General features: G+C 45.0%; 1 non-coding gene across 1 annotated transcript; it reads left to right on the forward strand.

Moving 5' to 3' along the window:
- Positions 1-14,885: 14,885 nt before the first annotated feature.
- trnas-uga (transfer RNA serine (anticodon UGA)) lies at positions 14,886-14,967 on the forward strand. Its single transcript has one exon. It is a non-coding gene; the product is annotated as a tRNA-Ser (tRNA).
- The last annotated feature ends 5,024 nt before the right edge of the window (positions 14,968-19,991 follow it).

The following is a 19,991-nucleotide window of genomic DNA, read 5'->3' on the forward strand; positions in this document are numbered from 1 at the left end:
CGCATGCTCTTCCACACTCTCCACTTGCCTGGATGTGTGCTGCTCCAACAACACTCCATAAGCTAGACTCCATGCAAGACAAAGCATTTGATTGGCACCCCATCCACCACCTTAAACATTAAGTTCCTCCACCACCAGCGTACCGTTGCTGCAGAGTGTACCATCTACAAGAGTCAGTGCAGCAACTCGCCAAGGCTTCTTCGGCAGCATCTCCCAAACCAGTGACCTCTTCCACCTAGAAGTGCTAGGGGAGCAGGCGCCTGGGAACCCCACCAGCTCCAAGTTCCCCTCCAAGTAACACTCCATCCTGACTTGGAAGTATATCACCGCTCCTTCATCGTCGCTGGGTCAAAATCCTGGAACTCCCTTCTTAACAGCACTGTGGGAATACCTTCACCACTAGGACTGGTGTGGTTCCATAAGGTGGCTCACCGCCACCTTCTCAAGGGCAATTAGGGATAAGCAATAATAATATTCGAATCCCATGTACGAATAAAAAATCTCTCCTAATTGAAAAAGCATTGGTCCCCTTGCTTGATGGTAATGGTAGAGTGAGGGATATGCCGTGCCATGAGGTTACAGATTGTGGTGGAATACAATTCTTCTGCTGCTGATGGCCCACAGCGCCTCATGAATACCCAGTATTGAGCTGTTAGATCTGTTCTGAATCTATCTCATTTAGTTATAGTCCAACAGCTTTATTTGAAATCACAAGCTTTCGGAGTGCTGCTCCTTCTTCAGGTGAAGTGGAGAAATGCATAAAGACACAGCTTATGTTGCCAGAGAATCATGTCAGATGTTTACAGGTAACCTATCCAACTGCCATTTATCACACCTCGGCAGAGAGATAATCACAGCAGTCAAAGGTATGAATGGTGTCCAAACAGGTCAGTCAGGGAAACATTACATCAAAGAACAATGAGGTGGGGTCACAAGGGGTCAAATATTGCAGATGCTGGGGTCTGTATGAAAAACAAAAAAACAGACAAAAAACATTTTTTTTGGCTGGAAATCACAGCAGGTCCGGCCGCATCTGTGTAGAGAGAACAAGCCAATGTCGACTGGAGCCTGGATGACCCTGCATCAGGTGGGGTTACATGTAGCGTGACATGAACCCAAGATCTCGGTTGAGGCCGTCCTCATGGGTGCGGAACTTGGCTATCAGTTTCTGCTCGACAATTGTGCGTTGTCGTGTGTCTCGAAGGCCACTTGGAGAATGCTTACCCGAAGATCGGAGGCTGCATGTCCTTGACTGCTGAAGTGTTCCCCGACTGGAAGGGAACACTCCTGTCTGGTGATTGTTGCACGGTGTCCGTTCATCTGTTGTCGCAGTATCTGCATGGTCTCGCCGATGTACCATGCTCCGGGGCATCCTTTCCTGCAACGTATGAGGTAGACAACGTTGGCCGAGTCACATGAGTATGTACCATGTACCTGGTCGGTGGTGTCCTCACCACCCACCAGGTACATGGTACATACTCATGTGACTCGGCCAACGTTGTCTACCTCATACATTGCAGGAAAGGATGCCCCGGAGCATGGTACATCGGCGAGATCATGCAGACACTGCGACAACGGATGAACGGACACCGCGCAACAATCACCAGGCAGGAGTGTTCCCTCCCAGTCGGGGAACACTTCAGCAGTCAAGGACATTCAGCCTCCGATCTTCGGGAAAGCATTCTCCAAGGTGGTCTTCGAGACACACGACAACGCAAAATCGTCGAGCAGAAACTGATAGCCAAGTTCCGCACCCATGAGGACGGCCTCAACCGAGATCCTGGGTTCATGTCACGCTACCTGTAACCCCACCTGATGCAGGGTCATCCAGACTCGAGTCGACATTGGCTTGTTCTCTCTACACAGATGCGGCCGGACCTGCTGTGATTTCCAGCCAAAAAAAATGTTTTTTGTCTGTTTTTTTGTTTTTCATACAGAACCCAGCATCTGCAATATTTGACACCTTGTGACCCCACCTCATTGTTCTTTGATGTAATGTTTCCCTGACTGACCTGTTTGGACACCATTCACACCTTTGACTGCTGTGATTATCTCTCTGCCGAGGTGTGATAAATGGCAGTTGGAAAGGTTACCTGTAAACATCTGACATGATTCTCTGACTATATAAGCTGTGTCTTTATGCATTTCTCCACTTCACCTGAAGAAGGAGCAGCGCTCCGAAAGCTTGTGATTTCAAATAAAGCTGTTGTGTGACTTCTTACATTTGTCCACCCCAGTCCAACTCCGGCATCTCCACACCATATTTCATTTAGCACAGTGTTAGTGCCACACAACACGATGGATAGTGTTGTCAGTGTGAGGACGGGGCTTCGTCTCCACAATACCTGTGCGGTGGTCGCTGCTACCAAAACTGTCATGGAGAGATCCATCGGGAACAGCTAGATTGCTGAGGACAAGGAGCAGTACGTTTTTCGCTCCTGTTGGTTCTCGCGCCACCTGTTTCAGGCCCAGACTGGCAGCTATGTCCTTAAGGACTCGACCAGCTCGGTCAGTAGTGGTGCTACCGAACCACTCTTGGTGATGGACATTGAAGTCCCCCACCCAGAGTTTATTCTGTGCACTTGCCACTCACAGTGCTTCTTCCAATTGTGTTCAACATGGAGGAGTATTGATTCATCAGCTGAGGAAGGGTGGTAGGTGGTAATCAGCAGGAGGTTTACTTGCCCATGCTTGATCTGAAGCCCTGAGACCTCATGGGGTCCGAAGTCAATGTTGCGGACACCTAGGGCCTCTCCTAACCAAGAGTACACCATTCTGCCACCAACCCCGGTGGGTCTGCCCTGCTGGTGGGATAGGACATACCCAGCGATGGTGATGAAGGAGTTTGGGACACTGGCTGAAAGCTGAAAAGTATAATTCTGTGAGTATGACTATGTCAGGCTGATGCTTGACTATTCTGTGGGACAGCTCTATCAATTTTGGCAAAAGTCCACAGATTCTTGTGAAGATTAATTTGCAGAGTCGACTGGGCTGTGTGTGACGAGGTTGATGCCGGATGGTCTGTCCGGTTTTATCCTTATTGTTTTCATAGCAGTTTCTTACAACTTGTTAGGCCATTTCATAGGGCAATTAAGAGTGAACCACATTGCTGTGGAGACCATCGTTTGGTCCCCCAATGTAGAGGAGACACATTCTGAGCGGCGAATACAGGCTATTAAATTTAAAAAGGTACATGTTATTCACTAAGGAACTGCTGACATGCACGGTGCAAATTATAATACCAGGGGCCGCATACAAGCCATCAATCATACTGCTGAACCTCTAACCGGCAACGTGTACATTAAAACACCAGGGGGCATTCATTCACACTTACTTATACTGCAAAACTGCTAACCTCCTTGTTGGGACAGTAAGCTGTGAGGAGAAGACAAAGAGCCTGCAAAGTGATATAGATAGACTAAGTGAGTGGGCAGGTAAGGTGGCAGATGGAGTAATGTAGGGAACTGAGAGTTTATTCAATTTGGTAAGAAGAATAGAGAAAGAGAATACTTTTAAATTGTGAGGAACTTTCAAATGTTGTTGTTCAGAGAGATTTGGGACTCCTCCTGAAAGGAGCACTGAAAGCTAGCATTCAGGTACAGCAAGCAATAAGGAAGGCAAATGGCATGCTGGCTTTTATTGCAAGGGGGTTGGAGTATAAGTGTATGGACGTCTTGCTACAATTGTGCAGGGCCTTGGCGAGACCACACCTGGAGTATTGTGCACAGTTTCGGTCTACATATCTAGGGAAGGATATACTTGCCTTGGAGGCTTTGCAATGAAGGTTCACTAGATTGATTCCTGGGATGAGAGAGCTGTCCTATGATGAGAGACTGTGTAGAACGTGCCTATACTCTCTGGGGTTTAGAAGAATGAATGTTGTTCTCATTGAAACATACAAGGTTCTGAAGGGGAATGACAGCTTAGAGGCTGAGATTTCATTTCCCCTGGGCTGGAGTGTCCATAACTAGTTGACATGGTCTCAGGATAAGGGGCCGTCCATTAAGACTGAAATTAGGAGGAATTTCATCAATCTGAGGGTTTTGAGTCTTTGGAATTCTCTGCCCCAGAGGCCTGTGGATGCTGAGTCATTGAATATAATCAAGGCTGAGATTGATAGATTTCTGGACTCTAGGGGAATCAAGGAGTATGGAAATCGGGTGGAAAAGTGGCATTGAGATCGATGATCAGCCATGATCTTATGGATTGGGGCGAAGGGTCGTATATCCAGTCCTGCTCTTATTTCTTATGTTCTTATAATCTGTTACATCTCTAACTTTATCCCATTTTGATGAAAGCACATCGACCTGAAACGTTAACGTTTTTTCTCTCGCCACAGATGTTGCCTGACCTGCTGTGTATTTCCAGCATTTCTGTTCTTATTTCAGATTTCCAGCATCCACGATATTTTGCTTTCGTATTAGAACAAATTATCAGCAATTGCTAGTGTGCATGTTGCATGTGCATGGTGCATGTTCGCAGGTCAGCAATACAAGTAACAGCAAGTGTGTGCAGCCGCTGCAGGTCAAAGGTGCGCGGTGCAGGTTAACAGTGCTGCATTAATAGTAATGGCAAGAGTGCACCCCCAGCTGGTCTATTGCGCACAGTGTACATTAGCTGGTCTGCAGTATAAGTATCAGCAGCGTGTGCCTACTGCTGGTCGAACGTGCATGGTGCATGTTAGCAGGTATGCAGTAAAAGTAACCGCAAGAGAGCGCTTCCTGCTGGTTTAAGGTGCGCGGTGCATGTTAACAGGACTGCATTTTAAGTAATGGCGAGTGTGCGCCCCCTGCTGCTCTAATACGCACAGTGCACGTTAGCCAGTCTGCAGTATAAGTAACGGCGAGTGTGCGCCCGCTGCTGTTCTAAGGTGCATGGTGCATGTTAGCAGGTCTGCAGTATAGGTAACGGCAAGAGTGCGCCTCCTGCTGATCTAAGGGACACAGTGAATGTTAGCAGGTCTGCAGTATAGGTAATGGAGAGTGCGCGCCCCCTGCTGGTCTAATGCACACGGTGCACGTCAGCAGGTCTGCAGTGTAAGTAACGGCGAGTGTTCGCCCCCTGCTGATCTAAGGTACACGGTGCACGTTAGCTGTTCTGCAGTAAAAGTAACGGCGAGTGTGCGCCCCCTGCTGGTCTAAGGTGCACAGTGCATGTTAGCCGGTCTGCAGTCTAAGTGCGAATGCAAGAGCGTCCTCTGGTGATTTAATATAGACAGTGCGATGCTTTCAACCGTTAACGTGCTTGTTTTTGATAGTTATTTATTTATTTTTAAACAAGTGTTTATGAAGACATTAAGTTCCTGACACTGAAATAATTCAACACAGAGGGAAAAAATGAGCAATTCTTACAGCAGATAATTTATTCTATGGGTGGAAGGAATGTCTAAGGGGGTTACCGAGTGATGGTGAAAACATTATTAACTTTTCTGCCATTCAGCAGAATTGTGATGAACTTTGAGGTTTTCCTCAATTTGTAGACTGTATTTTAAAGTGTTTGGTAAAAATGCTCAGTGTTTATGACACTGGAGTTCTGTGTGAGGAGCTGGTGAGTTTAACAGGGTCAGCACCGAATGCTGGAAGTTCTCTGACAGTCTCTGTCTCTCTGAATGCTGCAGGTGGTGTGGGCGGGTCAGGGTTGATTGACGGCTGAAGGCTGTTTCTGGTTCAGTAAATGTAGAATGTTCCTTCCAAATGTGTTCTGATTGACAGCTGCAAACGACTTATTTGTCTCAGGTCACATTAAGTGAATCATTCTTTGATCATTCCGTGTCTTCTTTAAAGGGGTTTGCTGTTAGTCAGGGAACATTCTGAATCTGTTTGACACGGGTTTACTGTCATTCTCGCATTCTCTGTCTTCTTAAAATGGGTTAGCTCTCAGTCCCGGATCACCCCGTGCCTGTTGACTATTGGTGTGCTGTGAGTCACGGAACACAACCATATAATAAATAGGAGCAGGAGTAGACGATACTCTCCTTGCAGCCTTCACCGCCATTCAATATGTTCATGGCTGAACTTATACATCAATGCCACTTTCCCGCCCTATCCCCTGTCCCATGTTTCCCTTAGTGCCCTAAGACCTATCGATGTCAGTCTTGAATATACTCATTGACTGAACATCTTCAGCCCTCTGGGTTAGAGAATTCTAACGATTCAAATCCCTCTGGGTCAAAAAATTTCTCTCTATCTCAGTCCCAAATGGCCGACCCCTTGTCCTGACACTCTGCCCCCTAGTTCTGGACTCTCCAATCAGGGCAAACAGCCGCTCAGCATCTACGCTGTCAAGCCCTTTAAGAATTATACACATTTCAATGCGATCATCTCTCATTCTTCTAAACTCCAGTAAAAATAGGCCCATTCTACTCAATTTCTCCTCATCTGGCAGCCCTCCCTTCCCAGAAATCAATCTAGTGAATATTCATTCCACCCCCTCCAAGGCAACTATATCCTTCCTTCGGTAAGGTTAACTAAAAATGTACATAGTGCTCCAGATGTGTTCTCAGCAAAGCCCTAAATAATTGCAGCAAGGCTTCCTTACTCTCGTACTGCAAAGCCCTTGTTCTAAAGGCCAAAATCCCCTTTACGTTCCTAATTGCTTACTGTAGCTGAATGTTACCGTCCTGTGATTCGTGTAGAAGGACATCCAAATGCCTCTGAATCTGAAAACTCACTACTTTCTCACCATTAAAAAAAATCTTCTGTAATTCCATACTTCCTAGCAAAGTGGATAATATCACACTTCCCCACATTATACTTCACCTGACAACTTCTTGCCCATTCACTTAACCAGTCTATATTCATTTGCAGCCTATTTCCTTTCTGCTCACAGCATCCTTGCCCACTTAACTTGGTACCATCAGCAAACTTGAATATATTACACTCGGCCCCTCATCGATGTCATTGATATAGATTGTAAATGGCTGAGGGTCAAACACAGATCTTTCAGCACTCCACCAGTTACAACCTGCCATTGCGCAAGTCACCCATTTATTCCTACTATCCGCTTTCTGTCCGTTAACCAATCTCAATCCACGCTACTATATTACCCCCCAATCCAATGAGCACATGTAACAACCTGTTGAGTGGCACACTATTGAACGCCTTTTGAAAATCCAAATACATTACATCCACTGGTTCCCCCTTGTCTACCCTAAAAGTTACACCCTCAAAAAATTCTGATTGCTGTGTGAAACACGATTTCTCTTTCATAAAACAGTGTTGGCTCTGCCTAATTTTTTCTGATTTTCCAAGTGTCCTCCTACCACGTCCTTAATAATGGATTCCAGCATTTTCCCTGCAAATGATGTCAGGCTAACTGGCCTAATGTTCTCTTTTTTATCTCTCCCTCCTTTCTTGAACAGCGGGGTAACATTTGATACCTTCCAGTCCACGAGGACCCTTCTAGATTCTAGGGGATTCTGGAAGATCAAAGCCAATGCACGCACTCTCTCTGCAGCCACCTGTTTTAAAAACGAAGGATGTAGGCCATCAAGTCCTGGGCATTTGTTGGCTTCTTGTCCCTTTCATTTCTCCAGGTCTTTTACTTTACTAATATTAAATACTTTCAGGTCCTCGATCTAATTAGCCTCTTGGTTCCACATAACTTTAGCTACTTTCTTTGTGTCTTCTACTGCAATGACAGATACAATATGTTTGATCCACGCCATGCAATTTCCTTATTCCACGTTATAATTTCTCTTGTCTCTGCCTCTAAGGGACCCGCCTTTAATTTCACTAATCTCTTCCTTTTTACACAATTAAAGCTCTTACAATCTGTTTTTAAATGTCTTGCAAATTTACTCTAATTCTATTTCCTCCCTCTTTATCAATCACTTGGTCAGCTTTTGCTGATTTTCAAAACATTCCGAATCCTCAGGCTTCCGACTATTTTTGTAACATTATAAACCTCTTTTTTTAATCTAATACAATCACGAACTTCTCCAGTTAGCCATGCTTGTACCACTTTTCCAGTGTAGTTTTTATTCCTCAAGGGAATGTATATTCGTTGAGAATTCAGAATTATTTCTTTAAATGATTGCCATTGCTTATATACCGTTATATATTTTAATCTAATTCCACAATCTACCTTAGCCAACTCGCCCCATATAACTCCGTAACTCACTTTGTTTAAATTTAAGCCCCTAGTTTCTGACTTAATGGCATCGTTCTCAAATGTAATATGAAATTCTATCATATTATGAGCAATCTTCTCCAGAGGATCCTTTATGATAAGGTTACTAATTAACTCTGTCTTATTGCACAATACAAGATCTAAATTAACCTGTTCCCTAGTTCGTTACTCGAAATATTGTTGTAGAAAACTGTCTCGAATGAAATGAATTCGTCCACTATACTACTTCTGTCAATTTTCTTTGTCCAGTCTACATGAACAGTAATGTCTCCTATGATTATTGCCTTACCCTTGTTACATGCTCCTCTAATTTCCTGATGTAAAATCTGTCCAACATCATGATTACTGTTACGGTGGCTTTAAACTGATCCCACAACTGCTTTCTACCATTTGTTATTCCTGAGTACCGCCCATACTGATTCTACATACTGATTATCTGGGGTTTTCTCACTACTGGCTTTATCTCACCCTTTATTAGTTGGCTACCCCCCTCCTTTTCCATTTTGCCTAATGTTTCTAAAAGTCAAGTACCCTGGAATATTTTGCTCCCAACCTTGGTTACCCTAAAACCACGTCTCAGTAATGGCTACTGGATAAAAGCCAATTATTTCTATTTGTGCCATTAATTCCTCTATTGTGGAATGACAATTTTGTGCGACATTAGTTATAACTTTTTAATATTTTACCCGAATGTGATCTTCGGCAGTACTGCCCTACTACAGCATTTAAACTTTCTGTCCCTTCCTGACAGCATCTGCTTGATTTTACCCCAATCGCTAATCTGTTCTGCAGCCTGGACTTTTCCCTTTGGATTATAAACTTGCCCTTACCTGAGCCCACCTTCCCCCTTATTAGGGATTGTTCTTCTTAGAGCAGAGAAGATTAAGAGGTGTTCAAAATCATGATGGATTTGATAGAGTAAATGAGGAGAAACTGTTTGCAGTGGTAGAAGTGTTGGTAACCAGAGGACACAGATTTAAGGTGATTGGCCAAAGAACCAGAGGCGCCATGCAGGAATAAATTTTAAGAAGCGAGTCATTATGATCTGGAATGGGTGGTGAAAGCAGATTCAATAGTTACTTTCAAAAGGGAATTGGATAAATACTTGATGGGAAAATGTACATGGCTATGGGGAAAGAGCAGGGGAGTATTACTAACTGGATAACTCCACCAAAGAGCCGTCACATGCAAGATGAGCCGAATGGCCTTCCTCTGCACTGTCCCACACTGTGATAGTAGGATTGAACTTGACATGTAAATTAATCCCATCAATCCCAAATCATGTGGCTTTGCGGCACCATTTCTCCAGCGAACCATGACCAAAATGACGACCCTCTCTCACTCTCTCTCACTCTCTCTCTCTCTGTCTGACTCTCTCTGTCTTTCTCTTTCTGTCTCTCTCTGTCTCTCTCTTACTCTCTATCTGTCTCTCTCTGTCTCGCTCTCTCTCTGTCTCTCTCTCTCTCTCTCTCACTCTCTCTCTGTCCAGCTCTGTCTCTCTCTCTCTGTCTCTGTCTCTCTCTCTCGCTCTCTCTCTCTCTCACTGTCTCTCTCTCTCTCTGTCTGTCTCTCTCCCTCTGTCTCCCTCTCTCTTGCTCTCTCCCTCTTTCACTCTCTCTCTCTCTCTGTCTCTAGCATCTCCCTCTTTCACTCTCTCTCTCTCTCTCTCGTTCTCTCCCTCTTTTTATCTCTCCCTCTGTCTCTCTCTCTCTCTGTCTCTCTCTCTGTCTGTCTGTCTCTCTCTCTCTCTCTCTCTCTCTGTCTCTCTCTCTGTCTGTCTGTCTGTCTCTCTCTGTCTGTCTCTCTCTTGCTCTCTCCCTCTTTCACTCTCTCTCTCTCTCTGTCTCTCGCTCTCTCCCTCTTTCTCCCTCTCTCTCTCTCTCTCTCTCCCTCTTTTTATCTCTCCCTCTGTCTCTCTCACTCTCTGTCTGTCTCTCTCTGTCTGTCTGTCTGACTGTCTCTCTCTCTCTCTCTGTCTCTCTCTCTCTCTCTCGCTCCCTCTTTCACTCTCTATCTCACTCGTTCTCTCTCTCTCTCGCTCTCTCTCACTCTCTCCGTCTTTCTCTCTCTCTCTCTCTCTCTGTCTCTCTGTCCTAAATTCCGGCAGCAAACAGCACACAGCACGGGTAAACTTGTCCATTCATAAGCAGAGAGGTTATGTTAAATTTATATAGAACCATGGTTAGATGGCACTTAGAATACTGTGCACAATTCTGTTCTCCATTTTACAAAAAAATAGAGAACTGGCGAAGATGCAAAGAAGATTGAGAGGGATGATACCAGAACTGAGAGGGGATAAATAACTGGAAAGTCTGAACAGGCTGGCGTTCTTTTTTATGGAAACAGAAGGCTGAGAGGTGACCTTTTAAATTCTTTAAATTATGAAGGGGTTTGATATTTCAAATTAATGAACAGATCTGCTTCGATCTGAGTTCAAACCATCACGCCTAAATCATATTGAACATTGAGAACAACGCCGCAATCAATCAGATATCGCAGCTGAAAATACATTTCTTTGAAACAGGCACAGATAAAGAATGATCATAGAATCATAGAATGGTTACAGCACAGAAGGAGGCCATTCGCTCCATCAAGCCCGTGCTGGCTCTCTGCACGAGCACTTCAGCTAGTCCCACCCGCACACCTGCCCGTTCCCCATATCTCTGCAATTTCTGCTCATTCAAGTCCTTATCCAAGTCCGTTTTGAAGGCCACGACTGAATCTGGCTCCGTCACCCTTTCCAGTTACCAACCGCTCGTTGCCTAAAAATGTGTTTCCACATGTCGCGTTTGGACCTTTTGCATGTCACATTAAATCTGTGCTCTCCGGCTCTCGACCCTTCTGGCAATCAGAACAGATTCCATCTATCTGCTCAACATAACATAAGAATATAAGAAATACGAGCAGAACTAGGTCATTTTGACCTTCGAGCCTTTATCTGCTCTGAATGGACCGCTCATGGTTTTGAAATGGCCCGGGGCTGACATGATCTGTACGAAGAGTACATCCCATTTAAACAGACACAGAATGACCCGGGACTGACAGCACATCCCTTTTAAACAGACACAGCATGACCCAGGAATGACAGCACATCCCTTTTTAACAGACACAGAATGATCCGGGACTGACAGCATGTCCCTCTTAAAAAGCCACAGAATGACCCGGGACTGACAGCACATCCCTTTTAAACAGACATAGAATGATCTGGGACTGACAGCACATCCCTTTTAAACAGACACAGAATGATTCGGGACTGACAGCACATCCCTTTTAAGCAGACACAGAATGATCCGGGACTGACAGCATGTCCCTTTAAACAGACACAGAATGACCCGGGACTGACAGCACATCGCTTTTAAACAGACACAGAATGATCCGGGACTGACAGCACATCCCTTTTAAACAGACACAGAACGATCCGGGACTGACAGCACATCACTTTTAAACAGACACAGAATGATCCGGGACTGACAGCACATCCCTCTGAAACAGACACAGAATGACCCGGGACTGACAGCACATCCCTTTTAAACAGACACAGAGTGATCTGGGACTGACAGCACATCGCTTTTAAACAGACACAGAATGATCCGGGACTGACAGCACATCCCTTTTAAACAGACACAGAACGATCCGGGACTGACAGCACATCACTTTTAAACAGACACAGAACGATCCGGGACTGACAGCACATCCCTCTGAAACAGACACAGAATGACCCGGGACTGACAGCACATCCCTTTTAAACAGACACAGAGTGATCTGGGACTGACAGTACATCCCTTTTAAACAGACACAGAATGACCCGGGACTGACAGCACATCCCTTTTAAACAGACACAGAATGATCCGGGACTGAGTGTACATCCCTTTTAAACAGACACAGAATGATCCGGGGCTGACAGTTGATCCCTTTTAAACACACACAGAATGAATCACTTTCGTACTGGGACAAGCAAGTCGTTTGCAACATTCAGTCCAAAAAAGCTGTTGGTTAGGAAATTCCTAAATTGATGAACCACAGGCAGCCTTCAGTTTTTTGTAAAGAAACAAACTTTCTAACATGCACCGTGCAAATTCACCCACCAGGGCACACACTCGCCTTTACTTACACTGCAGACATGCTTACATGCACCGTGCCTGTTAACCCACCAGGTGGGGCACATTCGCCATCATTTTTAAAGTATACTTATATTAATAGCAATTTTTGTTAAACAAGTCTATTATTTTCCCCTAATACCCTGGTTTAGCAAAAGTCTACCGAATTCAGTTATACAATCATTAAACGATCCAGCAACAACTACCTTTTGTGGGAGGAAGTTCCACACTTCGATCTTTCTTTGTATGAAGAAATGTTTCCTAATTTCTCTCTTGAACGGCCTGGTTCCTATTTTAAGGTTAGGTCCCCTTGACCTAGACTCTACCACCCACTCCCCCCGCCCCCCATCCCTCGCCCCAGTGGAAAACGTTTCCTTCTGTCTACTCTATCAATTACCTTCAGTATCCTAAATATCAGAATCTGCCCACATGGCAGACTGATAAGACAGGTAAACGCCCAAAGGATCCAAGCAAAGTGGCAAGTTGGAAGCAAAGGGTAGTGGTCGATGGGAGTTGTGTTACTGGAAGGCTGTTAAGTGGGATTCGGGAGGGTTCATTACTAGGTCCCTTGCTTTTTGTGTTACATATCACTGATTTAGACTTCAATGTAGGATTTAGAATTTTGCAGATGTTATATAAATATTGTCCATGTGGTTGTTAGTGAGGAAGAAAGCTCCAGACAGCAGGACGTTATCAATGAATTGGTCAGGTGGGCAGAAAAGTGTCAAATGGAATTCAATTCGTAGAAGTGAGAGGTAATGCATTAGGAGAGGGCTAACAGGACAAAGGAATACACAATAAATGGTAGGATATGGAGGAGCGTAAAAGAACAGAGGGACATTGGAGTGCATGTCCACAGGTCCATGAAGGTCGCAGTGCTGGTAGATAAGGTGTTTAAGGAGGCAATAGCAAAAGACAGCGGATGCTGGAATCTGAAATAAAAACAAAAAGTATTGGAAATATTCAGCAGGTCAATATTTCTGATTGCCTGCTGAATATTTCTAGCATTTTCTGTTTTTATTTCAGATGAGCTGCTGAATATTTCCAGCAGTTTCTGTTTTTATTATTGGTTAAAAAGTCCTAGGGATTATTTTCCTTTATTAGGCGGCAGGTGGTTAAGAAGGCAAATGGTATGTTGGCCTTCATAGCGAGAGGGTTTGAGTACAGGAACAAGGATGTATTGCTGCAGTTGTACAGGGCATTGGTGAGACCACATCTTGAGCATTATGTGCAGTTTTGGTCGCCTTATCTGAGGAAGGATGTTCTTGCCATGGAAGGAGTTCTGCAAAGATTCACCAGGCAGATAGCTGGGATGGCAGGAATGATGTATGACGAGAGATTGGGTCGATTGGGCTTATACTCACTGGAGTTTAGAAGAATGAGAGGGGATCTCATTGAAACGTATAAAATTCTGACAGGACTGGACAGACTAGATGCAGGAACGATGTTCCCGATGGTCGGTGAATCCAGAGCCAGGGGTCACAGACTAAGGATAAGGGGTAAGCCATTTAGGACAGAGATGAGGAGGAATTTCTTCGTCCCGCGAGTGGTGAACCTGTGGAATTCTATACCACGGAAGGCAGTAGAGGCCAATTCATTAAACATATTCAAGAAGGAGTTGGATATATTTCTTAAGGCTAAAGGGATCAACGGTTATGGGGAGAAAGTAGGGACCGGGTACTGAATTTGAATGATCAGCCATGATCGCATTGAATGGCGGAGCAGGCTCGAGGGGCCGAACGGCCTACTCCTGCTCCTATCTTCAATGTTTCTATGTTTCTATTCGCCAAGGCATAGAATTCAAGAACAGGGTTGTTATGCTTGAACAGTATAAATCACTAGTTAGGCCACAGCTAGAGTACTGCAGACAGTTTTGGTCACCACAGTACAGGAAAGATGTTATTGCACTAGAGACGGTACCGAGGAGATTTACTAGGATGTTGCCAGGACTGGAACATTTTTGCTATAAGTAAAGATTGGATAGGGTTGGGTTGTTATCTTTGGAGCACAGGAGGTGGGAAGACATAATTGAGGTGCATAAAATTCTGAGGGGCCAAGATACAGTGGATAGGAAGGACCTTTTTCCCTTAGCAGAAATGTCAATGATCAGAGGCGTAGATTTAAAGTAACTGGTAAAATGATTAAAGAGGAGTTGACAAGAACCATTTTCACACAGAGAGTGGAGCGGATCTGGAAGTCACTACCGATCACATTAATAGAAAGCACTATGGATATGTACTTGAAGTGCTGTAACCTACAGGGCTACGCACCCAGAGCTGGAATGTGGGATTAGGCAAAACATCTTTTTCGTCCGGCAAAGACACGATGGGCCGAATGGCCTCCTTCTCTGGCGTAAATTTCTGTATTTCTATGATCACTGCCCTTAATCTTCAATATTCCAGGGAATACAAGCCTAGTTTATGTGATCTCTGCTCATAGCCTAACCCTTGGTGCCCTGGTAACACACTCGTGAATCTGCACCGCACTCCCTCCAAGGTCAATATATCCTTTCTAAGGTGCAGTGCGCAGAACTGTACACAGTGGCCTAACCAGGCCTCTGCACAGCTGTCACACAACTTCCTTCCATTTATATTGTGCAGGGCAGTTGTCTAATAGTTTGCACAGGTCATTTCACTGTTGAAAGGTTGAATTTGCGCAGCTGCGATGGCCGAGTGGTTAAGGCTTTGGACTTGAAATCCAATGGGTTTTTCCCATGCAGGTTCAAACCCTACTCGCAGTGATTCTACAGCAAATTCTTTATTTTATTTCATCGGTTCACTGTGGAGATCACTGGCCCCGAAACTGATCAGAATTCCCTCCACTGCACGTTATTACACTGATTAACCCAAAGCTGTTGTTCCAATTGGAAGCACTAATTTATCATCAATTAGAAATTGTGGATTTGTTTGAAGCTATTTGCAAAGATCAGTGAGAAATTTACACATAAGACAACACGTAAATACTCCATTTAATAAAGAACCCTGCAATGTTTGGAAGGAAAAGAGAGGAAACGCGGTTTGGTTTTCTAAAGTTGAAAATGAATTAAAAAGTGTGTAAAATGACAACGGCAGGACTCGAACCTGCAATTTTCTGATGGCATCAGAATTTACACCGACGTCAGACACCTTATCCATTAGGCCACGCAGCCACACAAATGTGCACTAAACAAATCCTAATAATGAGTGATTAAACTCCGTCATTGTGTTCATTTCAAGAACAACAGAGAATGCTGGAAACACTCAACAGGTCTGGCAGCATCGAGTGAGGGCGAAACAGAGTTAAACTTTCAGGTCGATCACTTCGTCAGAACTGGAAAAGGTTAGGGAAGAGGGATTTTTAAGCAGGGGTAGGTGGAGGCGAGGTAACAACAAAGGGAATGTCTGTGATAGAATGGAAGGCAGGAGAGATTGACTGACAAAAGGGATGATGGTGCAAGGCAATAGGAGAGGTAATAGGACAAGTTAACGAATAACAGATGGCTCAAGATGAGGTGTGAATGATTATGGCAGAAACATTAACAACTGTCATGTGAGGAAACATGAGAAACAATTAAGAAAATAAAAGAAATAGAGGGGCCAATTTATAGTCTGAAATTGTTGAACTCGGTGTAAAGTCCAGAAGGCTGTAAAGTGGCTAACAGAAAGATGAGGTGCTGTTCCTCGAGCTTACATAGAGCTTCATTGGAACAGTGTAACAGGCCAAGGAAGGAGAGATCAGAGAGGGAGTGGAGCAGATAATTATAGTGACAGGTGACCGGAAGCTCTGGGTCACACTTGCCGACTGTTCTGCAAAGCGGTCACCCAATCTCCATTTGGTGTCACAATGTAGATTCAGCGAATACAGTATACTAAATTGTAAGAAGTACATGTAATCGCTGATTCACCTGGAAGGAGTGTTTGGTGCCCTGGGCGATGGGAAGGAAGGAGGTAAAAAGGGCAGGTGTTGAATCTGCTGCACTTGCATGGGATGGTGCGGGGCGAAGGAGAAGGGGTGTTGGGGTGATAGAGGAGTGGACCAGGCTGTCTTGGAGGGAGCGGTCCCTTCGAAATGCTGAAAGGGAGGAGGGGAAGATGTGTTTGGTGGTGGGATCATGCTGGAGGTGGTGAAAATGGCGCAGGATGATTCGTTGAATGTGGAGGCGGGTGGGGTGAAAGGTGAGGACAAGGGGGGAACCCTATTATGTTTCTGGGAGTGAGCGGAAGGGGTGAGAGCTGCCGTGCGGGAAATGGAACAGACTCGGTCGAGTGTCATGTCAACCATGGTAGAGGGTGATCCTCAGTTGAGGAAAATGTAAGACATACCGGAAGCACTGGTATGGAAGGTGGCCTCATCAGAACAGATGCAACAGAGACAGATAAACTGGGAGAATGGAATAGAATGGAATGGATAAATCCCCAGGGATTGATAATCTACATCCTAGTGTACTTAAGGAAGTGGCCCTAGAAATAGTAGATGCATTGCTGGTCATCTTCCAAAATTCGATAGACTCTGGAACAGTTCCCATGGATTGGAGGGTAGCTAATGTTACCCCACTATTCAAAAAAGGTGGGAGAGAGAAAGCGGGGAATTATAGACCGGTAAGCCTGACATCGGTAGTGGGGGAAATGCTATGTGGATGTGGTGTATTTGGACATTCAGAAGGCTTTTGAGAAGGTCCCACACAAGAGATTAGCGTGTAAAGTTAAGGCACATGGGATTGGGGGCAAGGTACTGACTTGGATAGATAACTGGTTGGCAGACAGGAAGCAAAGAGTTGGAATAAACGGGTCTTGTTCCGAGTGGCAGGCAGTGACTGGTGGGGTACCACAGGGATCGGTGCTAGGACCCCAGTTATTCACAATATATATTAATGATCTAGACGAGGGAACTAGATGTAATATCTCCAAGTTTGCAGATGACACAAAGCTGGGTGGGCATGTGTGCTGTGAGGAGGATGCCGAGAAACTCCAGTATGATTTGGACAGGTTGGGTGATTGGGAAGAAGCATGTCCGATGCAGTATAATGTGGATAAATGCGAGGTTGTCCACTTTGGTGGCATAAACAGGAAGGCAGATTATTATCTGAACGTCAAAAGATTGGGAGAAGGGGAAGTGCAACTAGACCTGGTTGTCCTTGTGCACCAGTCGCTGAAGGTAAGCATGCAGGTGCAGCAGGCGGTTAAGAAGGCAAATGGTATGTTGGCCGTCGTAGCGAGAGGGTTCGAGTACAGGAACAAGGATGTCTTGCTGCATTTGTACAGGGCCTTGGTGAAACCACATCTTGAGCATTGTGTGCAGTTTTGGTCACCTTATCTGAGGAAGGATGTTCTTGCCATGGAGTGAGAGTAGTGAAGATTCACCAGACTGATACCTGGGATGGCAGGAATGACATATGAGGAGAGATTGGGTCGATTGGTCTTATACTCGCTGGAGTTTAGAAGAATGAGAGGTGATCTCATTGATACTTATAAAATACTAACAGGACTAGACAGACTAGATGCAGTAAGGATGTTCCCAATGGCCGGGGATTCCAGAACCAGGGGTCACAGCCTAAGGATAAGGGGTAAGCCATTTAGGACAGAGATGAGGAGGAATTACTTCATCCAGAGAGTGGTGAACATGTGGAATTCTCTACCACAGAAGTCAGTGGAGGCCAATTCACTAAATATGTTCAAGAAGGATAAGATATATTTCTTAAGGCTAAAGGGATCAAGGGATATGGGGAGAAGGCAGGGACAGGGTACTGAATTTGGATGATCAGCCATGATCTCATTGAATGGTGGAGCAGGCTCGAGGGGCTGAATGGCCTACTCCTGCTCCTATCTTCTATGTCTCTATGTTTCTATGAGCCCTTACAGCAAGCGTGGTGGGAGGAAGTGTGGTCCAGGTAGCTGTGGGAGTCAGTGGGCTTATAGTGGATGTAGGTCGATAGCCTATCCCCAGAAATGGAGACAGAGAAGTCGAGGAAGGGAAGGGAAGAGTCGGAGATGGACCATGTGAAGGTGAGGGAAGGGTGGAAATTGGAGGCAAAGTGAAAGAAATTATCTAGTTCAGGGCGAGAGCAGGAAACGGCACCAATACAATCAACGATGTACCGGAAAAAGAGGTGAGGAAGGGGACCTGAGTAGGACTTGAACAAAGAATGTTCCACATAACCCACAAAAAGGCAGGCATAGCTAGGGCCCATGCAGGTACCTACAGCAACACCTTTAATTTGGTGGAAGTGAGTGGAATCAAAGGAGAAGTTGTACAATGAGAGAACAAGTGCAGCCAGGCGGACAAAGGCGGTGGTGGATGGGGACTGGTGGGGCCTCTGTTCAAGGAAGAAGTGGAGCCGCTTAAGGCCGTCCTGGTGGTGGATGGAGGTATAGAGGGAATGGACATCCAGAGTGGAAAGGAGACCCTTGGGGCCAGGAAACTGGAAACTGTTAAAATACGGAGGGTATTGGAAGAGACGCGCATGTAGGTGGGAAGGGACTGGACAAGTCGAGAAAAAATAGAGTGAAGATAGGAAGAAATCAGTTCTGTGGAGCAAGAACAGGCTGCAACAATTGGTCAACCAGGGCAGTCCTGTTTGTGGATCTTGGGAAGGATGTAGAAGTGGGCAATGCAGTGTTGAGGATCTGAGAGATTGGCGGCCATGGGGGGAAGATCTCCAGAGGAGATGAGGTCAGTGACAGTCTTGGAAACAATTGCTTGATGTTCAGTAGCGGGGTCATGGTCCAGGGGGAGGTAGGAGGAGCTGTCAGAGAGTTGCCGTTCAGCCTCCGAATGGTAGAGGTCGGTTCTCCAAACAACAACAGCACCATCTTTGTCAGCAGGTTTAATAACAATGTTAGGGTTGGATCGGAGAGAACGGAGTGCTGCAAGTTCAGAGGGAGATAGGTTGGAGTGGGTGAGGGGAGCAGGGAACTGGAGATGGCCGATGTCATTTCAGTCTCATTCTTTGCACTCCAAACCAACAGAAAGAGTAGACAATGGTAATGCAGTAGGTGTAATTTATCTGGATTTTCAGAAGGCCTTCGATAATGTACCCCATAATAGACTGATGAACAAGGTCATAGAATCTGGAGTCAGGCGAGAAGTAGTGGAATGGATTGCTGGCTGGCTTAAGGAGAGAAGGCAGATAGTCCGACTGCCGGGTAGTTTATTCACAGTGGCAGAAGGTGGGTAGTGGTGTTGCACAAGTATCTGGGCTGGAGCCACTGCTGTTCCCAATTTATATTAACGATTTAGACTTAGTGATCATAAACACAATTTATAAATTTGCAGATGACACCAAATTGGGGGGGATAGTCAATACTGAGGAGGACTGCAACAAGTTACAGGAGGACATTAATAAACTTGCAGAATGGGCATAGAATTGGCAAATGAATTTGAACACAGATAAGTGTGACGTATTTCATTATGTTAGGAGAATAGGGAGGTCACTTATTTCTTGGCGGGTGCAAGTCTAGGTGGGGTAGAGGAACAAAGGGATCTCGGAGTACAAATGCACAAATCACTGAAAGTTGGTACACAGGTTAACAAGGCCATATATAAAGCAAACCAAGCACTACGGTTTATTTCTAGAGGGATAGAATTGAAAAGTAGGGAAATTATGCTAAACCAGTACCAAACCTTGGTTAGACCAAGGGTACAGTGAAGATTTACAAGGAAGATTCCAGAAATGTGAGGCTTTACATTTCAGGAAAGGATTAACAGGCTGGGTCCCTTTTCATTTGAAAAAGAAGGCTGAGAAGTGAGCTAATAGAGATATTTAAAATTATGAAAGGTTTTTACAGA

This window comes from Somniosus microcephalus, unplaced genomic scaffold, assembly GCF_052327205.1.
Source record: "Somniosus microcephalus isolate GS21.2 unplaced genomic scaffold, FLI_Smic_1.0 unresolved_chr8, whole genome shotgun sequence".
Taxonomy (NCBI): Eukaryota; Metazoa; Chordata; class Chondrichthyes; order Squaliformes; family Somniosidae; genus Somniosus; species Somniosus microcephalus.